Consider the following 22,500-nt stretch of genomic DNA (forward strand, 5'->3'; position numbering starts at 1 on the left):
TTATTGTAAAATATACTGATGCTTACTTAAAAGTATGTAAAACATTTAAAATAATCTTCATGAGATTTTTAAAAGACATTTTTTAACAGGTTAAAACATTTCATGAAATAAGACAAGTTTTCTCATTGGCAATTTCAATGTTTCATTTTAACAGGTTTTGTTTACAAATTCAATATCTATTATTATATTAATTTAAAATAAGCCTTGTATTAAATTATCTAGAACATATTACCTATATCAGCAATATATTCATTTACAGCTTTAAAGTTAACACTTTCTGATTTCACGTGCATTTGAGAAGAATGGGGCTGGTGATTAAAATAATTATAAACTAACACCGATTTTCTCACATTTCTGGCACAGAGTAGGTGCTCAATAAATGTTTTTGAATACAATGTCTTAAAAGAATATTTTAAAGATGTAACAGACTTCTGGCTCAACTTATTTCAACACACTCTTGTTTTTCTCTATCTTCTTCTCCCTTCTTGAAAACAACCAACAAATTCTTCAGGTCTATGGTTCACCAGAAGAAGAAAGTCATTGAATTGATCACAAATATTAGTCTAAATATATTCAATCCAATTTAAACTGACACTAGCCAAATTCATTCAGAATATAATTTCGGTAAGCATACAGCAGAGGAAGGAGGGGGAAAATTATTGCTTTAAAAATTCCGAACATTCACATGCATTTTAATGAGATTTCCATTTAGATGGAGACAATTAAGAAAGAGACTCTCAAACAGGTTGGAACTCGATAAATACTTCTGAAACTTTTTTTAAAAAGCAATTTGCTTTGCAGCCAAGTTCTTCCCTGGCAGCTTCTCTCTCCGTTCTCAGCAGCACATCAGTGTAGTCAATGAGCCAATTACAAAGATGTTTCAGGAACCTAGTTTGTGCTTAGGGGCAGCATTTTGGTAATTAGAACGCCTGTTCTACACAAGTGGAACTTATTAGGGGGAGTACTTTCAGCGGTTTAAGCAGGTAAGACTATTTGTACTTATTTTCTGAGCTGCCAATATGTTAATCTAACATCTGGTGGGGAGGGGCGGCTTTGCTCTGCCTCTAAACTTATCTTTGTTTTTGCTTTTCTTGTAGAACTTACTGTTCTTTACATAAGTATACTGCTAATGCATATACTTCCTGAGATAATATTCGCTTTCTTTTTTTTTTTTTAGTGATGAAGATTCACCCTGAGCTAACATCCTCTGCCAATCTTCCTCTTTTTTTTTTAACTAGAGGAAGATTAGTCCTGAGCTAACAGTTGTGCCAATCTTCCTCTATTTTGTATGTGGGATGCCTCCATAGCACAGCAGATGAGTAGAGAATGTCTGTGTCCAGGATCCGAACCCATGAACCTGGGCCACTGAAGTGGAGTGCGTGGAACTTTAACCACTGGGTGTATAGGACCGGTTCCCAATATTTGCTTTCATTTTGATCATCACAATGCATAGCAGTTATGCTAGGCCTTACACATGGCAACTATTTAATAAATGTAGAATTGAATTAACCTTCTGAATTTTATTACCCTAAAGAAGCCACTGATATATGTTAACTTCATTATTTTAAACAATAAAAACAAAAACAATAAGAATAAGAATAGCTAAAATATTGCTGAGCACTTAAAAGAAGCCAGCTGCTTTTTCAAGAACTTTTTATGTCTCAATCCTCATTACAAGCCTATCAGTAGGTAGATTTACTTTCTCTTGTTTACACAATTAGAAATTGAAATGATTTGAGACTAAATTGCTAAATTAAATACGGTAATGGTTGATTCAAAACCAAATATTCTAGCTTCACATAATTTGTATATGGAAATAAACAATGAAACCTTAAAATAAAGGTAAGAAGGGGCCAGCCTGGTGGCGTAGTGGTTAAGTTTGTTCTCTTTGCTTTGGCGGCCCGGGGTTCGCAGCTTTAGATCCTGGGCAAGGACCTACACACCATTCATTAAGCAACGCTGTGGTGGTGTCCCATATACAAAATAGAGGAAAATTAGCACAGATGTTAGCTCAGGCACAAACTTCCTCAAGCAAAAAGAGGAAGATTGGCAACAGATGTTAGCTCAGGGCAATCTTTTTCACAAAAAATAAATAAGCAAAATAAAAGTAAGAAGCATTTCTACTTATGGTTAGAATGGAATAATTTGTGACAGATCAATGCTAACATAGACACAACTATAAAAGTCAAATAAAACAAAGAAATAATTTACTTAAAAGCATCAGGTGCAGAAACAGAAAAGACCAGATAGGCTAAGATTTTGTAAAAGAGAGAAATCTAAAAAGGAAAGTTTATTATCTGCAGTGGATTTCTTCTGGAGTATTTGCTGCTTCTAGGAATGAACAAGGGGCCAAGAATATGAGGTAACCTGGACGGAGGACTGTGGCTACAGGTTAGAGAAACCAGGGAACTTTCATCAGTTAGGTGTGGCTAGAGCAACATGGCTGAAACTTAAGGCACTGAACACACATGGGTGATTTCACCTGGAGATATTTGATAAATTCTGATGTGTATGCAGCAGGATGCTAAAAATCTAAGATAAACGTATGAACTGCAGAACAGAATTTTCTATAGTCTTGTGATGAGAGAGGTATAAAGAACCAAGAGGGAAAAAAACTTTGGCTTAAAAAATCGAACAACAAATGAACAAATAAGACAAAGGCCCTTAGGTGGACGCTCAGGAGGACCACCCCTTAAAAATGATGGTAATTGGGGCTGGCCCAGTGGCACAGCAGTTAAGTTCTTGCACTCTGCTTTGGTGGCCTGGGGTTCACTGGTTCGGATCTTGGGTGCTGGACCTAGCACTGCTCATCAAGTCATGCTGTGGCAGGCATCCTACATATAAAATAGAGGAAGATGAGCACAGACGTTAACTCACGGGCAATCTTCCTCAGCATAAAGAAGAGGAGGATTGGCGGCAGATGTTAGCTCAGGGCTGATCTTTCTCAAAAGAAAAAAAGGTGGTAAATTGCAGTTACAGAGTCTTACCAAACTGCACTCTGGTTTGACTCAGGTCAGTCTTTGATTGGATTCAGACTTCAGCTCACACTCTGTGTATCCTAAAAGAGGAAAGTGTGAGCTTTTTCTAGAGGATGATAATTTCATCTATGATCCCTAAAATTTTGATATGCCAAGGCATCTCTAGCATTCAATTAAATATTACCAGAATTTTTTCTGAAAGGATCATAGGACCAAAAGTCAGTCAATAGTAGTCCAAAAATTGGTTTAGATAATGGATTTTATTTGCATTTAGTTGAGAAACTTTTTAATATAAATATGATTAGCATGTTTTAGAAAACAGGGAAAAACATGGTATCCTTAAAAATGAATCAACTAGGTTTTCTAGAGTTGAAACTAAAATATCTGAATTTAAAAAGTTAATAGGTTTAACAAAAATTTAAGCAGATTAATAGACATTACCCAAACTGAGTCACAGAAGGACAAAGAATAAAAAATTCACAATAGACTTGTAGAAAACCAGAACAAGGTAAAATATAAGTGTAATTGGAGTATTAGAAGAAGGGAGAGAAAATGGTACAGAGGAAATGTATGAAGAAAGATGGGGGGCTGGCCCCGTGGCCAAGTGGTTAAATTCACGTGCTCCACTTCAGCAGCCCAGGGTTCACTGGTTTGGATCCCAGGCACAGACCTACACACTGTAGCAGCAGCCCACATAGAAGAAATAGAATGACCTACAACTAGGATATACAACTATGCACTGAGGCATTGGGGAGGAAAAAAAAAAAGAGGAAGATTGGCAAGAGATGTTAGCTCAGGGCCAATCTTCCTCATAGAAAAGCAAAAAAAAAAAAGAGAAGGCCTTTGTGAAATGTATTAGTTTCCCATTAAAAAAAAAAAAAAAGAAATAGTGGCCCAAAATTTCCCCAATCTGATAAAGAAAAATCAGCTCAGAAATGCAAGGAGCTCTTCAAACTGAATTCATAATAAGTACAAAGAAAACCACCTCTCAGCATCTAATAACAAACTGGCTACAAACAGAAATATCTTGAAAAGGAGCAAAAAATAAAAAAAGTCCTGTTGATGTGAAAAAGCAACAGTGAGACTCTCAGTTCCCTTCTCAACAAAAAATATCAAAAACCAGAAAACAATAGAATTGCATTTCGAAGAATATAGATAGGTGGGTAGGTAGATTATAGATAAATGAGAGAGAAAAAAAGAAGATAAATACATGTGGTCTCTTTAACAATCATTAAAACACTTAGTTCCTTATACATCTCCAAGTGAAGGAATTCGAATTTATCCATCTTGTTTGCTATCTACTCTTATACAAATTTCATATATATTCTTTACCAATGACTTTTGGGTTGATAAAAATAATATCTGATGTGAGTCAATTTCTCATTTTCATAGGAGTGTCTAATTGAACTCCTAGTTTTGTCTTAGACAAATCTGTATTTTAGCTCACCAAGAACACGTATTGCAGCGTTTCTCACTGAAATCACATTCCCTTCGCTTTACCAGGTCCAACTCACTTAAGTTTTCAAAATTCTTACCATTTATGTCTGTTAAACTGATTATTTTAAAGTTAGATCTGATGTTTTATAAATTTTCTCTTAAAGACTTTTTAGGCAAAGAGCTGCAATAGTGTTAACCTATTAATGGTGGTTCTTTATTATGATGGATTCCATATTTTAAGCAAACAAATCCAAAATTATGTTACTGAGTTCCTTCAGAACACTAAAGTCAATGCATTAAAAATTATGTATATATAATTTCTATGTATTTTATATATAATTTTTACATTTTTTGTATATGTTACATAACATATAATTGCCAAGGTGATAATATTTTTAATAAATAAAGAAAATGAAAACAAAATTATAAAGAGGATAATGATGTAGTGCTATCTTAATAAAGGTGAGGAATCCAATATAAGGTCACTAGTAGCCATTATACAGAGATACCAACTACACTCCACAACTAAAGTACAAAATTTCCTAGAAAACCCATAAATAAGTGAAATCCTTTCACCTGATGTTGCTGTCAGTCTGTTCAAGGGTACAGATTGACTTTTTTTTAGCTTCCAGCCAGCTAGTTTATCAGAAGGAAAGAAGACAAAACTCAACTCATTGTTCCAGGTTTTATTTCTATAAAACCTGCTTTGGCTATGTTGGTTATAATTAATCTATATATGATTGATTTTCCTTAAGATATATGAGTAAATTTTAGCTGCACTTTTAACTGGACTGAATGGTTTTTGGTTTGGGTTTTGTTAGTTATGGAGATTCCATGGAGACTGCCTACCGGTGTCATGCTTTGGAACTGAAAGCCGTATTGCCCCAGTAAGATGCAAACGTATAGCAAAATCTCAAGGGGTACATCTGAAATACGTACAATTTTTTTGTCAGTTATACCTCAGTAATGCTAAGGAAAAAATATATTCTAAATGTATTTCTTAAATAGGGCTTTAAACAGGGTTTTAAATGAATGTTTGAAGAAATATGTAGTTTTTCTATGAGAAATTAGTAGGGCTCTATCATTTGTCAGTGAAAGTATACCTCTGTATGTAAACATAATGTGTAACAATATACTGGAATTTGGGGGAAAATGTGAATAAATACGTATGGGTAAGTTAAAAATAAAGTGGTGTCTGTTAAATTTTTTCCACGTAATTCTCCATATGTTTTGGTCTATGGCTGGGGTTGGATCAGAAGGTTATCTTTAAGTTTTAGGTATTACTCAAGGTTCATCACCTACAGAGTAGTATTAACACCTTTGTTTCATAAACAGATACGCATAAAGTAAAACTATAACATATGTTTAAAAACAATTGCTATGTGATGGAATTTTAAAATTGTTTTGTTCTTAGATTTTGAGAAATAATCCATTTATAAATAGTAGAAATATAATTATATGAACATTTAAAGGGAGTTCTGGGGAAAATTATGATTGCTTATTTTCCAATTTGGACTATTTTTAAATCTGCAGATTTATGCATTTCTAGAAATCTATCTTCACTTCTGTGTATATACTTTTCCCTGAGGCAGGCTCATCCCTTCCCAGGGCTTCTAATTTCAGTCATTCACAAATGACAACTAAGTACTTATCTGCAGCTTGGACTATTCCAGTTACTTATTTTGCAACTCCCTTTGGGTGTTTTCATTTTTCAAAGACACTTAAAATTCAAGATTTCACAGCAAAACAAAATAAATCTCAATATTTTCCCCCACAAAACCCGGCCCTCATGTAACTTACTTTCAGAGCAGTTGCTCAAATATCTATCCATTTATGCAAGAGCTATTTCCTCCCCACTTCCAACCTTGTTCCCAGACACTCCAAGACCCAGAATTCTTGTATTAGCTCTTATATTATCTGTTGACTCGTTAGACTGAGTTCCATAAGGACAGAGACTGTGCATACTTTTACTCACTGATGTATTCCCAAAACCCTATACAGTACCTAAACCCAAAGAGGTACTTAATAAATATTTATTGCATAAATAAATGAATGTAAATTGATATATTTTGGTCTATGATAACCAGTGAAACTCATCTAATGTTTCTGTCATTCAGGGTCAAGTAAGGGAAAGAGAAACCAGTATTTAAAATGGAGGGATATTATTACAGCGAATTGGTTATACAGTTGACAGAAAATCTGAGAAGCTAAGTTGGGACAGTAAAGGAAACTGGAAATTTCAAAGAGAAGAAGCTGCAAACTCCCAGGCTGGAGGGATATAGGGAGGAGGTAAGTTTACATAAGTATAGAGGCTAATGTCATGAACAGCAGCTGGATATGATGGGCATATTTGTGTGTGCTGGACTCATGGGGGAAATGTAATCTTTTCCAGAGATGATGGCTGAGGCATGAAGATAGGGAGACATACCACACTTTCTCCAGCCAATGCCTCCTACTATCCAAATAGCTGGAAGCAATACGCCACAGGAACTTGGGAATGCAGCCTCCATGTGTTTTTGTATACATATAATAATAACATGTACGTATGCAACACAACATAGCAGAACAGAGTGAGGTCAGGATAAACTTTATATAAAACAGTCTAAAGACTGGCAGGCTGTCTAAATCTATGAGAAAAAGTCTGAACTCTTGTTCCCAAGTTAAGATTCACTGAACACCTGGACAAAAGTCATTTAATGATGTTTGATCATATGGACTATGAAGTGATATATGTCTCTAAGTACATTAATAAGTACTGAAGATCATAATGTATTATTTTAAAACAAAACAAGTAATCTTTCACACTAAGATACATTAGACAACAGATGATGTCTACGGGTTTGTGTCTTTCAGTGAGTTCATTTCTGGGCATCAAATTCCATACTTGGCAGAGAAAGAAAAATGCTATATGGCGTCACTTATATGTGGAATCCAAAAAGTCATACACACAGAAACAGAGGGTAGAATGGTGGGTTGGGGGTTGTGGGGTGGGGGAAATGGGGAGATGTTAGCCAAATAGTACAGATTTTCAGCTATAAGTTCAATATAATTCTGGGAATCTAATGTACAGCCTGGTGACTACACTTAATAAAACTATACTGTACACTTCAAAGTTGCTAAAAGAGTAGATCTTAACTGTTCTTAACACACACACACAAAATAGTAACTATGTGAGGTGATGGATGTGTTGATTAACTTGATTGTAGTAATCACTTCACAATGTATACATGCACCAAGTCATCAAGATGTACACCTTAAATATAAACAATTTTACTTGTCAATCATACCTCCATAAAGCTGAGGGAAAAGAGATCTCTCTGATGCATTTGACAAAAATATAATTTATGACTTTAAATTTATGTTATAATAAGACAAGTAATTAATTATTGAATTTAAACTCAATTGGAGGCAGCTACTTATGATATTACTAACTGAACCTCAAAGTTTCTAAGCACCTGTATACAAGGCACAAGGGACCTAACTCTGAGAATGGTACCTAGGGGATAAGCAGTTCTAGCCAAGTCTCTTGAATCTAGTAGGCACTTAACAGAAAACCAACCAACCAACAAAAACACAACCTCGATACTTGGTAGGCAATGGCCTCACACTGAAAAATAGCTGAGACTGGTTCCAAATCTCTCTTTGATCACATTTATTTCATTTTTTTTTTTCATTAGAATGAACTAGGAAGCATTAGCTTGCGGGACCCAATAATTACAAATTCCTTTATGCAGCTGACGATATATTTAGTGTGAGGCTTTAAGAAATTTACATTAAAACGTAAACAAAGCTCATCTCAGTGATTAGCTGAATTCTCTATTGCAGAAAAGGTAAGATAGATTTACTTAATGATTCACGCTATTGAAAGAATTTATTCGATGACTCAGTACTATAAAAATTATTATCTAGCACCTTCCTAGTAATCTGAGACGGGGAACTCCCTGCTGCCTAGTCAGGAAAGAGACCTAACCACAGATTTAATTTTTTCATTTGAAGCCCAATTATCTCCACCTATGCAGGGGATGGTAGATCCTAAACAGCTATCTCAATCCAAGCCAATTGTTTCGTGGAGTTTTGTTTACACAACTCGCTTCCTAATCAAATTTCTAATACAACATGGGTTATCTTATACAGAATGTGCACATGGATGACCTGAATATCCTTACTTTGTCTCATTGTTTTATCCCTTTTCTTTCTCCTCTTCTTACCTTTTATATTCCATCGTCAGATTTTACAATCACTCTTCTGCATGTACCTTTTTCCCTTTGCATTTCTCTCACTCCAGTTATTTTTGATATTATACCCTGGTTATACCTAAGTTTTCTATGTTGTCACTGGCTGGAGCAAAACACAGTGGCTTTGACTAGTCTCTTTGTCTAGTCTCTCTTTAAAGTTACGGGAACCAATGAAGCTCAAGTGGATCCTTAAAGTTGCTCAGCAATCATACTTCCTCACTGTCCCATATCAGATGTGACTATTTAATCTCATCTCCTCTCCCCTGACTCCTCCAACCACTCCTTCTCAGCACAATGCTTAATTTACGAACTGCCACCTACTTTATTGAGAAAAAAGAAAGTCAAACATCAACAGACTCCCACACTCATATCTACCCACACATTCTGCCTTCCTGACTCATATCAGAAGTGAAATATCCATGCTCCTATCTAATGTCAATCTTTCTGTGTGTTCACTACACAGTTTTGCAACTATGAAACAGAGCTATCACCATGTTTTTGCTGTATCATCAACTTAAATATATTTAGCTATTCTATTTAAAATGGTTGCCTAACATATCATATATCAGAAGAAAGTGATATGCTCTTTCTGCATCCTTTCATCATTTTAAGTAAGTTAGAATAATCACTTAAAAAACTCACTTTAATTTTAACTTAAGAAAAAAATTTAAATATATAATGTTTTGAGAACAGAAATAGGACTTAATGTGTATATAGAACTCCAGTTTCTGAACATACCTTAGGAAAAAGAAATTAGGAAAAATCTAACCATGTCTGCCTGCACAGAACCCCAGATTCTTTCTGAATAGATATATCTAAGGGAGAGGAAAAAAACTCTACTCCAACCACAGGTGACTGACTCATGATTATGATCTTCCCCTTCATTTCCCAAAATTGTCACTAATAAAAACGTCATCAGGTGGAAAAATATATTTTGTAAGATTCAGAGAGGAAAATTTTAAAGTAATTCATAGAAATATAATGATATAGGAGCACATTTCCACACCTCAATCAATCCTTTCTTGGACAGCATATAATCCAAATTCACTTTTAGACCTAAGAAGTGTTGTGATTTCAGTTTAACATCTCTTCACTTTTAGGAAATATGCAATTGGGACTCATGCAAAATTAAACTCTCTGTCCATGAAATTCTTCAGAGTTTATCTTGCATGAGAAACTAGGAAATGCTCTGTAAATATTCATAAGCTCGCAGTTACCCATAGCTGAGACATATTTGATGTACGAAAATAAAAGCTCATAGAAATATTCAGCCTTTTTATTTTAAAATTGAGGTAGAAACTTTTCTCAAGGGCTCATGCATGACCAATGTGTTTACTCTATTTTAAATAGCCCCTTTTACTTTATTTTCCATGTTTCATCCAGTATTTTAATGCAAAATGACTTCAAATAATAGATGTCATTTCTTTCATTGGGTATTCTGCTATATTGGTCTTTTTGCTGGTAGGTTAGCATAAGTAGAAAAATATTTTCTTATATACTCTGGCAAGACTTACCTCCAGATTCTAAATTTATCACTCTCACTTTATGTGATGTCTGTCGATTTTCTATTATCACCTAAACATCTGATTTATGACGTTTATTATAAATTTAGCAAAAGAGATTTTTGACTATTTAGAAAAATAAATATCTGTTTAGCATAGGAAGAAAATAATTCAGAAATTGTCTTTATAATTTTTTATAAATATATACATACCAGGTGGATATTGCCATAATTATTATATTTGAAGTATTGCAGTATTTCTGAGTTCATTCCTACTAACTCAAAGGAGATTTATGTAAATATAAATGATACAAATCTTGCCTATTACCTAATTATATTGAGCAGTATAGAAAGGATTTTAATTACAAAGAAAAAATAATTGTCTAGGGACTAGAGCTAATTTAAACCAAATGTAAGCAAACTACCATATATTAAGACATTTCTAATATATAAAATAAAATATATGACCAATGTATGTGCTTTCTATTGTATCAAAGCTAATTTAAAAATAATTAATATTATCTTTGGTATCCTTTCTATTCATCACAATCTCAGAATTCTTCTTATAACTTATATTAATAAAAAGGTTGGAATTTTGTTGCACAAGATAGTTTTCCCTAGTAGGAAATTTGTTTAAATCAGTATGCATATGTCATGTTAATAAACCAATTTAGTAATGCATTAAAGCAGAATGGCTGAAAAATGGGATTATTTCTTTTGTCTCACTAAACTTCTAGGAAAAGAAAGAGACCATGTCTATATTAAAGTGGTTAAAATGAATCAGGTCAACCTTTGGTTATTTGTCATGACTGTACATTTTAATATGGCCCAGAATCCTCGGATCAGTTTTACAAATTTCCTTCAAATTGTTTCTAGAAAACCAGACCATTTAAATATGTTCTTCCATATTCAATCTAGTCACACCATACGGATTTAGAAATAATCTTGTATATGCAGATTATTTTTTAACTGAGGAAAAATTTTCACACAGATCATAAGTGTGCAATTCAAGTTTTGATAAATATCTATATACTATATACCTTTGCAACAACTCTCCCTACCAAGATATAGATAATTCACATCACTCTGAAAGTATTCTTGTGACTTTCAGATAAACTCAAGCCCATTTATTAATACTCTTCAGAGTCCTATCACCATAGATTAGTTTTCCCCATTTTTGGATTTCATATAAGTAAAACTATACAGTATCAACTCTTTTTCTCTCTGGTTATCCTCACTCAATAAAATGTTTTGCAACACAACCAAACTGTAACATGTAATAGCAGTTTATTCCTTTCGTGTTTGTGTAGTGAAGAATCAAACTCCAGTCTTTGCCCCGACTCTTAGAAGATGATGCCTAGGCCCTTGGAATGTCACCTCTGTTAGGAGTATCTTTGTGTGGGAGCTTTGGCTACTGGACAGTCTAACACCACCATTTATAATGGGCTCTTTGAGTTGTGTAGTATCAGTTCTTCCTCCAGAGGGACTGGAGACTAAATGTATCACCCAAACTTCTGGAAGGGCTGAAGGCGGGAAGAATGTGATCTAGCCCCCAAAATTTGGGCACCAAAGCCTGGGTGAACTTCGCTTGTTGACAATACACTGTGTTTTCTCACACACCATAGCAAGAGAGTGAGGTATCCGTGACTGCAAAGGGAGAGGATCATGGAAGCTTTGTGTTTGATATCCTTCTTGGACTCTGACTTTATGCACTTCTTCCCTTGGTTAATTTTTTCAACTTTATTGGAGTATAATTGACAAATATAAATTATACACATTGAAGGTGTACAACTTGATATTTTGATATATGTATACATTGTGAAATGATCACCACAATCAAGCTAGTTAATCTATCCATCCCCTCACATAGTTATCTTGTGTGTGTGTGCATGTGTGTGTATGCATGTGTGTTTGTGGTAAGAACACATAATGTTTACCTTTTAGTAAATTTCAAGTACACGATACAATATTGTTCATTGTTCATTGCTGTACATTGTATCTCCAAAGCTCTTCATCTTGCTTAACTGAAACTTTGTATCCCTTGACCACTATCTCCACATTTCCTGGGCTCTCTAAGCCCTGGCAACCACCATTCTATGCACTGCTTATATGAGTTTGACTAGTGTAGATTCCACATATAAGTGAGATTATGCAGCATTTCTCTTTCTGTGTCTGGCAATAGAGAAAAACAAGAATATTAAAGAAGCTACAACTTTTTTGTTTATAACACTATCCCTAGTGCCTAAATTGCAGCATCCTATGGCAGCCTCTAAATAAACATCAGTCTGTCCTCATCTTCATTTCTCACAGAACTCTCTCTGGGTGCAAATTAAGGGGTGAAGAGATAGTATTAAACACACGTCTTTGAGGTAGACATTTACTTAGGATCTTAAATTTTCAGTAAACTAGGTTGTGGTACCCAATATTATTCTCTTTTGCTGGAAGGATACCTATTTGGTCCAGATACATATCATTTATCTCTCAAAAGATAGAAGTTACCCATGTTGATAAAGACTACTTCTCTGATCTTGAGGATTGTCCTCTTCTTTGGTCCTACAAATTTGGGCAATTTAGAGAAGTCTCTCTGTGACTAGGACTAGCTTTGGCTTTCTTTGAGAATTTGACTTATCTGCGATTTTAGTACCTCACACTTCACGCTAGATATATTAATACAGGTGCCTACCTCCCACTTTTATAGAATTAGTTATGCTCACATATCCCGCTAAAAAATAGCCATAGGCCACCATGTTCCATGACTCCAGACTCTCTACACAACTAATTAAATCACAGATGAGCACTTCATCAAAGGACAGACAAGCTATGTTTTCAGCACTTTAATACAAAGTGCCTGCCAATTCTGGACAATAATTTCTAACAAAGCTGTTCAGAATATTTTCAACTGAGTAATGTAAAAACAAACATCCAGTTCACAGTGTGGAGAGCAGATACAAAGAGAGTGGTTGAGTTATGCTGATCGCACAGCACTAAAATGCATGTCCACAGCCTGCAGCCTTGGACTCTGAGTAACTTTCTGTTTTCATTCCTAGAAAGTTCTGGACCTACTATCTTGCTCCTCTCCCCGTGGCCTGATTTTTTTTTTTTTATCTTTTGTATGAGTCATGACCTTATTTTCTGTGTAGCTCCAAAATTACTCTCCTATTATTTAAAATAATTCCAGTGAATCTCTGTTTCTTGTGACAAAAAAGCAATTAATTAAAATACTCTTGCATGGAGCTCATATTTACCCAGATGATCACAATTCCTACCTTACTGACACCTGGGGTATAAACTATGATGGGATTTCTCAATTGTCTTCCGCTTCACTTCAATTTTTTTCTGAGTCATCATTAATTCCTTTGGTATCGAAGGAAAGAATATTCTGTTAGTTTATTGATGAGCCAACTCTGCTGTCATCTGCGTGCCCTCCTTTGTGCCTACCCCCCAATGGGTCTCCTGTAGAAAGCTCCTCCATCACTCTTCCCCAGTCTATCCTTACTTGATGTCTCTTTATTTCATTATTACTTTACCTCAGTTTAGAAATGATTATATTCTTTTGCATCCTAAGTAAGAATCCTCTTTTTTTCAACTGTCTTTCTCTCAAGATATTATCTACTAACCATTACATTTCTTGAAAGAATAACCTAGATACATGTCTTCTAATTCTCCTGGTAGCATTTACGCTTCAGTCTTTCTGAAATATTGCTTCTACTCAACTTCTGTATTATAAATTCTCTTTCATATCCTAATGACCAAGTATTCACAAAATAAAATGTCCTGGTTTTGGTTTTTATTGTGCATAGTTACATTGGTGTATATGATACAATTGATAATGCCATCTGTCTTTTATACATCCGCAACTTTCCCTAATAGCTACAAAAAGGGATAGAGGAAGGGACAGAAAGGAATGGCTATATGGCATCCTATGGGGACAAATAACAAGAAAAACATGGATCTTCTGCTTATCTCAAAGTTTAGTGTTCTTGTGAACTTTCTCCTCAGAATTCTTATATTTTCACTTTTTTAATCTTCTGAATGTATATCTTTTGTGTGTTAGCCTTGGGAAAAGTCTTAAGAGGACAGGTTGCTCCTAAACACCAGACTTCTATGTGCAATCTTACAAACCTATACAAGTATTAGCCTTTCTCCACTCTGCTATATGTCTCAGGAGGTCGACCTATTTGATCTACATCAAGGAATTCTCTTAACTTACAACTTATGGTTGGGTTCGGCCAGTGAGGACTAGTAGCAGAAAGACAAGGAAAGAAGTAAAGTAAAGTTTAACTACGTATGCTACTGTCTCTCTTCCAGCAGGGTTTCCAAAGGTTGACAGCATCCATAGACTAACTGTCATGGTTTTTATCTGTTGGTCCTCTCCACACAGTTCTTTCACTCTAAATTCTGGTAGCAATTTCCTCTTCTTTAGAGTTAGGGGCTAATCACTAATCCTACGGTTAGTATCTCTTATAGTTTCCATAAACATCTTAGTAAATTTTTCTCAAATTATCCAGTTAAAGTATGCCATCTGTTTCCTCGCAGGGCACTGCTGGATACAGCTCTCTTCATATAGCTATGAATTTTCATTTTCAGTCATGTTTTTGGGTTTTTTTCTTTTTGATGTCTACCCCTGAAAGATAAGCTAATTCTCACTTCTCTTCACCATATCTCTGGACCATTAAATGGCTCTTAATCACCAAGCATCTTGACATAAATAGTAGAAATGAACCAACGGTGGAAATCACCCTCTGTTCCCATCTTAGATCCACATTTATCTTCATCTCACTGCTCTTATACGCACCTGGCTCTAATATTTCTGGATCACACCTTTCATATAGAGTTTATCCTTTGGCTACATATAAAATTTCTGCTTAGGAAAAGACATTTTCTTTCTTGCCCAGCCACTTGGAATTCCACTGAGGATTTCTAGTTTTTACCATCTCATCCCTACTCAATAAGAAGGGTTTAGTCAAGATGAATAATCAGCCCTATTTCTTACCATATACACTCCCTCCTGGCAGTTATATTTGTTTACACAAATTCAACTATCTCTGTGGATAACTTTCAAATATATAGGGCATGTTTAATTTTTCCTTTGATTCCTTCTCTAAGCTTAAATTTCCTTATCTGTCTACATAAAGTATTCATTATACAAATAATAAATCAATTCATATAAAGAACATAGTACCAGCCCCGGTATAAAGCTAGAATTTGATATGTGGTAGCTATTATTAGTAGTAGTATTTATAATGGGTATTCAATGAATATATAATTCCACGGTACTCAAAACTGAATCCTTGTTTTATTCTTCAAAGTTATTCTTCCTGGGTTGTGGACACTGAATATATTGGACTGGTAAACAAGTGGAAGTAATGATCTTTGACTTTGACTTTAATGAAGCCAAAAAACAGCTGGTTGAACCTCAATACTCTTTTTCTGTATAAATATCTCTAACTCTCTGTAAGGATGAAACAGATTCTGATGTCTCCATTCCATTTGATAGGATGGCTGAGAATCTACATTAAACTTCAGAAAAAATTACAAAAATTTAGACAAGTCAATTCACAAGCTGAAATAACATACTCTTGGCTAGGCCAAGTCACAAAAAGGGGAGAATCTTTAAGGTCCATCTCCAAAGGTAGCCTTTGTTATTTGGTGGACCAGTGTCCTAGGTCTGTGATTATCAAGACAGAGACTCATAGGAAAATAGACAATATTTGTTAAATTATTCTGATGTAAAGATAAAGATTTTAGTTTTCCTGGAGATGGGCTAGTTATAGGAAGAAGATAGCCTATCTCTCTTCTTTCCTTAATAAGCAATGGTCAAGAAATATGTGACAAGTAGATTCAATGGAAATTGGAAGTCATTGAATAGCTTCAAAATATTTCTATTTGGAGTGGAGAAGAAGGTGAACTTGGTGCCACCAGAGCATTTTTCTAGCAGGTCAAGTGGCAGGCTATAAATAATTTATAATCATGCTCATGGTTTTTCGACAATTTTCACCTTTATCAAAGTCCTTCTACCTAGAATTCTATTCTTCAAATACATTTTTTCTCATTCTTTGAAACTAGCTCAAATCACTATCCTCCTCCAGGAAGCCATTAGTGATGTCCAGAAATAGAACAAATCTTTACAAATTTACAGAATATTTTGTACTTATAGATTGTCTCACAACCTAATTATACTTATGGTTCAATGATTATTTCTTTAGAATCTGTCTCCTCTTCTTGTCTGTATGTCTTCTGAAATCACTTGTCAGGTTCCACTCATCCAGAAACCAGTAAAATTTCAAATGTAGACACTCAAAAGATATTTGTTCAAATAAAATGCACTTTTTTCTAACATGTAGTTATTTATAGAGTGTTTCTAGCTTATGAAAAAGAGAAGTTTTTGCCTGTTTTCCTCATATGTATGTTATTTTTCTGCATAACTCTTTCTAAAGGACCATTATGAGGATAGAGATCATTACATCAATGTCCCGGTAATATTCTTCAAATATCTAATCATAAGGCAGTGCTTTTTATTATAGTTGATGATAATATAAGTCTATGTAAGATATCTTGTCATTTCTAACTCATTAAAGGCACACACCCATCAATGGCTAAATATATCATTCCTTCAAATTTCAGTCCACAAGAAGTAAAATAAAGTTCTCACACATTAGAGTGAATAATTTTTTTGGAAATTATTCATGCAATGCTTATCAGACCCAGCTGTCAGGATGGTTTTCTAACACAAACTCTTCACCTTTTATATATCTCTATTTCATATCTCTTTCACACATAGTCAATTTTATATAATGTATAACATTACTCTGTATTTTAAAAGTATTATTTGTGCATTTTTCATGCTGGCATTAACATTTTGAATGATTCGATATCAAGGTTTTGTTCTTAACTATCATATCTGCAATATCCTTGCAACCTAGTAAACAGTCACACTCCACCAATTTCACAAGTCCTCAAAGATTTACACTAATAATTAGCATTTTGATAATTCATACCGGTTTCATTTTTTATGGTTTCTTCTCTTGTCAAGTCATTTATATCAGAGGATGAGCTGTAATTCAGAAGGGCTCTTCATAAATGAAAAATTAGTAACTTTTTGGTAGAGTAATGAAAAGCTTGCCCTACTTCTTTTTATTACGTATCTTGGAGAATAATGCAGTTTCCTTAAATTATGCTCAATCAAAATGAAGATATTTAATTTTTGGAAAGAACAGTAAGATATGTCTACTATGCATTCAGGCATATGTTATAATTTTTTAAGGTTTATAATATAGAATATACTGAATTATATCAAGGGTGATTTTAAAAATATATTGAGCTATATCAAATTCTTAGTTAACTATAAGCTAAAACCTCCATATTTCTATAAGAGCTCTGAATTTTAAAGTAGTTTTTAAAAAGCAACCCTTTTATATGCAATGATAATGTCAATGAAAAGACTACCTCCTGGGCCAGCCCCTGTGGCCTAGTGGTTAGGTTTGGCATGCTCTGCTTTGGCAGCCTGGGTTTGGTTCCCAAGTGCGGACCTACACCACTCATCAGCGGCCATGCTGTGGGGGTGGTTCATATACAAAAAGAAGAAGATTGGCAACAGATGTTAGCTTAGGGCAAATCTTCCTCAGCAAAAAAAAAAAAAAAAAAAAGAAAGAGAAAAAAGATCACATCCTTATATATTTTAATCAGTTACATTTCTGAGTAGAAGTAAAAGTATACTCTGATTGGCTTATTGGGCAGGTATCCAGCAAAATTATACTGAGCTTCTACTATGTGCTGGATACCAGGAATAGGATAGTGGACCAAAAACTTGTGGAGTTTGTATTCTAATGTGAGAGACTGACATTACATAAATAAGAGATGCACAATATTATACAGTTTGAGAGTTTAAATAGCCATTAATATCAGCCCTACAGCTCTTAGAAGCACATGCATAGAAAATATCCATTTTTTTTAGTCCAGCTTCTCTACTAAGTCCTAGACTCACATCAAACTGCCTAATCAAATCTGCATTTGAATGTCAAACAGACCTTTCTTACCAGATACCTCGAAAATTAAATTCTCCCCAAATCTTCCTTACCCACAACTTTCCATATCTCAGCTAATGAACTGGCTGCTGCACTTGCTGCCAAGATCCCTCATCAGCACTGAGGCACTCATTCCCCCAGACTCCAGGAGCGTTTGCTGCTTAGAGATCACAGCTGAGCCCTTCTCCTGAATTTCCTGATCTGAATGGATAGGAGCTGATGTGCCAAGATTATGTCCCATCTCCAGAGGTAGTTTACTTTCAATGAATATTCAGTGCAGAGGTAAAAAGCCCAACACACTTGCCTGAACTTTGGACAACTCAGAGGGTCATCTTAGCCCTAGAGATTCTAGTAGCATCAGCTAAGGCCTCTGTTGTAACTGAATTGTATTTCAACTTCTATCTCTGCTCTCTCCTGCGTTCCTTATTCCTCCCTCAATAAACCACCTAGGTCAAATCTCTAGATTCCACTTCTTGGAGATTTTAACGGAAAAGAGTTGATCCTAAATGTGGTCCTAGGAAGCAGACTCTAAAATGGGATTTTGGAGCTGAATCACCAACTGGCTGACTGGCATAAAAAAAGCTATCAATGGTGGCAGATAGAGCACTGAAAGCCCCTGGCAAACTCTAGTGGTACCATTGTTGTGCATTTCACAGATGTAGAAGAATCTTGGTAAAAGAGAATAAAGTCTTGTATAGTATACATAAGGCATTTGAGAGGTTAGAGAAAATGCTAGCTATACAGGACAATGAATGCATTGGAGGAAAACAACGGAGGGCTAAGGGTAATTAATGAATAATTTAAGGTGAAATGTGAAAACGAGAGGGCTTTCTTGGCAGCATATAAAGAGATTCTTTTCACCTGGAGCTAAAGGGCAGATGAAACTGAGGATAAGGCAAAGGGTGTAATTATAAGGGTAGCAGAGTTCCAAGGAAGGTTTAATTTTCAATCCAAGCCCTCACTGGTGAGGAAGGAAATGTAAGACTTGGGTTGTATACATCTGGCTCAGTGCACCTGAAAATCTGCAGATGTGACCCAATTTCCAGCTCTTGTTTGAAGATGATGCAGAGGTCTCTTCCTTGCAAGACCACCCATGCAGCCCTGAGGATATACCCTTTGCTTCTTGGTCACTAGACCAATAACTATGGTTGAATCACAACATATCCCAGGGGGTGCTGAGATTCCCATGGTGAAAGGGTTAAACCCACAAGGAGAACAGCAGTGGAGGACACAGCCAACATGTACAGCAAGCCGAAGCTTGCTGTGTATTTATGAGAATGGATTCTGAAAATAATAGAACTAGGAGTAAGGGACATAAAGTTGGACAAAGGAGAGCTTATCAATACGGGAGCACTCCTTCATGATGTAGTATTTAACTCTGTGGAGAAGACTTTGGAAAAATGAAGTTAATAGCTACTGCTAGGTTGGGACTAAAAAACTGAAACCTCCTGAATACAATGTATCACCTTAGTTGAGGTAGAAATGCCAGAATAGCTGTGGCAGATGTTAGAGGAAAGGATCAAAGGCCTCAGAGAAGTGTGCATGCTAGAGCGTATATACTATATAACACTAGAAATTTCAGCCAATTATCTTCTGTGGGACATCCTAGAATATACTATTTTCCAAAGCCATAAGGCTCTCCTCTATAGAAAATAGCATCTCTGGAGATTTTAGCTTTCAAAGGAAGACAGGCACAATGAGGATAAAGAGTGGAAACATTTGAAGGCAGCAGGCAGGCCTGACTTTGGAGAGCTATGGAGATAGTCAATAGAACATAGGTCAAGATAGATGGGTAGCCAAAATACATATCACTACAGTAATATAACAGAAATAAATCAAGGGTGAATAATTGGGGTTTTGGAGGAAGCTGAACCAATAAAAAGTCAATGGAACTATCATATCCCCTTTGATTCACCAGTCTTCCTCCTATAAAAAGATGATGAAAAATAGCAGACACAATGGACTACTACAAGCTTAACTATATAGTAACCCCAATTGAAGTTGCTTGGAAGATGTGGAATCTTTGCTAGGAAAAAATGAAGAAAGACTCAGGTACATAGTATGGGGTCATTGATGGCAAATACTTTCTTTTTCACCTCTCAAGAAAGAGAATCAGAAGTAGTTCAGAATGGGATGGAAAATATACCATACATTTACAGTCTTGCCCCAGGCTATGTTAACTCTTCTACCCTCTGGCATAATATAGTCCAAAGAGACCTAAACCACTTGGACAATATCACATTGGCCCAATATCCATCTTATCAATCATAGAATGTTGATTGGAACTAATGAGCAAGGAATGGCAAATAAATTGGAAGCCTTAGTAAAACCCATGTACTCCAAATGAAGGGAGATAAACACTATTAATAGTCAGGTGCCCACTACATCAGTGGAGTATTAGGGAATATAGTAATCTTCAGGATGCTGGGACATCATCTCCAACTTAAAACATACATCATTGCATCTCACATCTGCTAGCACTTATGGAGGAAGCACAACACCTACTCGGCTTCTTCTGAAAGCAGCCTATTCGTACTTGGAAATATTTTTCCAAGCATTCACTGAGTAACAAGAAAAGCTGTGATATTCGAGAGTATTTCACAGCATGGAAGAGTTCTGCAGCAAGCCCAGGCCATGGTACAATCAATCCTGCCACTTGGTTTATGTGAATTGGCAGGACTTATGGCACTAGAGGTACCTCTAGTAGGAAGAAGTCCTATTTGGAGTTTACGACAAGCGCCTGTAGGAGAATAACAAGCTAAGTAAAAAGCGAAGTTCTTAGAATGGCTTATGAAGTTTTGCATGGTCTGTCCTCTGTCCTCTCTCTGACCTTTTTTTCTGTTATTTCTCCAGCACTATTCATTCCAGTTACACTGGCCTCTGCGCTGTTCCAGGAATGCTCCCAAAACCTGGTGTTTGCTAATTTCCCTGCTGCCTGGAAGGCTCTTCTCACAGATGTCTGCATGACTAATTCCCTTACTTCCTTTAAATATTTGTTCCAAGTCACCTTGTTAACAGAGTCCATCTTGTATCGTAACCTGCTCTCTTCCTCCATCAGCCCTCACACCCAATATTCTCCTCCATTACCTCTCCTTTTTTTAAACAGCACGTTACAAGTTCTAATATCCTCCATATTTTATCTATTTTTAGGTACTTTTACCTGTTTTTTTCCTCTCTTCACTGCTAGAAAAAAGGCAAAGATCTTTGTTTTATTCACCGGTAACATTCCAACTGCCTGGAACAATTCCTGGTGTAAAGCAGGCACTCGATAAATTTTATGGAATGAATTAGGAGAAGACTTTGATTATAATTGCCTTTGAAATGATAGTCTTTTACTTCAGGAGACTATGGAAGACAGAGTTGAAAAATAGTACAGAAATCTGAATAATTCCTGAGGGTATCTGCTAACTAGAGTGGAGACAAACAATTCAAACCTATGTGAGGAGAAACTGATACAGTTGGGAAAACAATGATATGCTAAATTAATCGGTCCTCTGAAACTTCATTAGTATCCACTCAATTCCGTCTTTAACTACAGCACAACATAAACATCATTCATAGTGACGACTTAAGATTCCTAAAGAAAATGCTGCTAAAATACATTCCATGTGTACACTTTAAAAGTTTGAAGGTAATGCATTTATTATTATTCATTTTGTATAACTGAAAACAGTTTGAATAGTAAAAGGTATAAATGGTTAATTTCTCAGTCATTTAGAAAATACTAATGTAGACTAGCACCTTTGCCTTTGATTCTAAACAAAAGAGATGTCATCTCAATGTGAGATGACAATTTCACAATGTCACACTGTGAAATCTCAATTATGAGTGTGTAGTTTTTCCAGTCTGTGGATTCTGTGGATTATGCACCATGTGTTTCAAATAACACAGCAACTGCTTTGCACTACACACAACATTTCTGACTGTCAGATTCTATCTCCATCTCTGACCTCTACCTATCCAGTTGCTCCCACATGTATAGGTTACCACCTGCAGATTCTGGAATTGGCAACAGCCTAAAACTAATTCAGATCCAGCAGGATCTATAGGAGATATTTCCATCTTGAGGCAATAACTTAATAAATTCATAAGTTAGTCCAAGAGAGGGCCTTAGATATGATCTAATCCTATGGCATATAAGCAGAGCCCTAACTGGACAGCTCTTCATACCAAGGAAGGGCATAGAGTGTTGACTTGAAAGGCTGAACTCTACCAGTCTCCTTCAAACAGAACATTTCTGCTTTATTTCTTCTGTTTCCTGGGGTGCAACTTGAGGCATTTGTTTTTTTCAACCGGAGTTTCAAACACTTTTTTTTTAAAGGGAA

The 22,500-nt window shown here is 35.5% G+C and overlaps 1 long non-coding RNA gene across 1 annotated transcript in view; it reads left to right on the forward strand.

Annotated features, from left to right (window-relative positions):
- Positions 1 to 848: 848 nt before the first annotated feature.
- Positions 849 to 22,500, forward strand: part of LOC139045173 (uncharacterized) — a 141,301-nt gene continuing 119,649 nt past the window's right edge. Inside the window, exons 1-2 of the long non-coding RNA XR_011503061.1 lie at positions 849 to 983; positions 6,533 to 6,704. This is a non-coding gene — a long non-coding RNA (uncharacterized lncRNA). The remainder of the gene's footprint in view (positions 984 to 6,532; positions 6,705 to 22,500) is intronic.

The sequence above is a fragment of the Equus asinus genome, chromosome 4 (genome assembly GCF_041296235.1).
Source record: "Equus asinus isolate D_3611 breed Donkey chromosome 4, EquAss-T2T_v2, whole genome shotgun sequence".
In the NCBI taxonomy this organism is placed as follows: domain Eukaryota; kingdom Metazoa; phylum Chordata; class Mammalia; order Perissodactyla; family Equidae; genus Equus; species Equus asinus.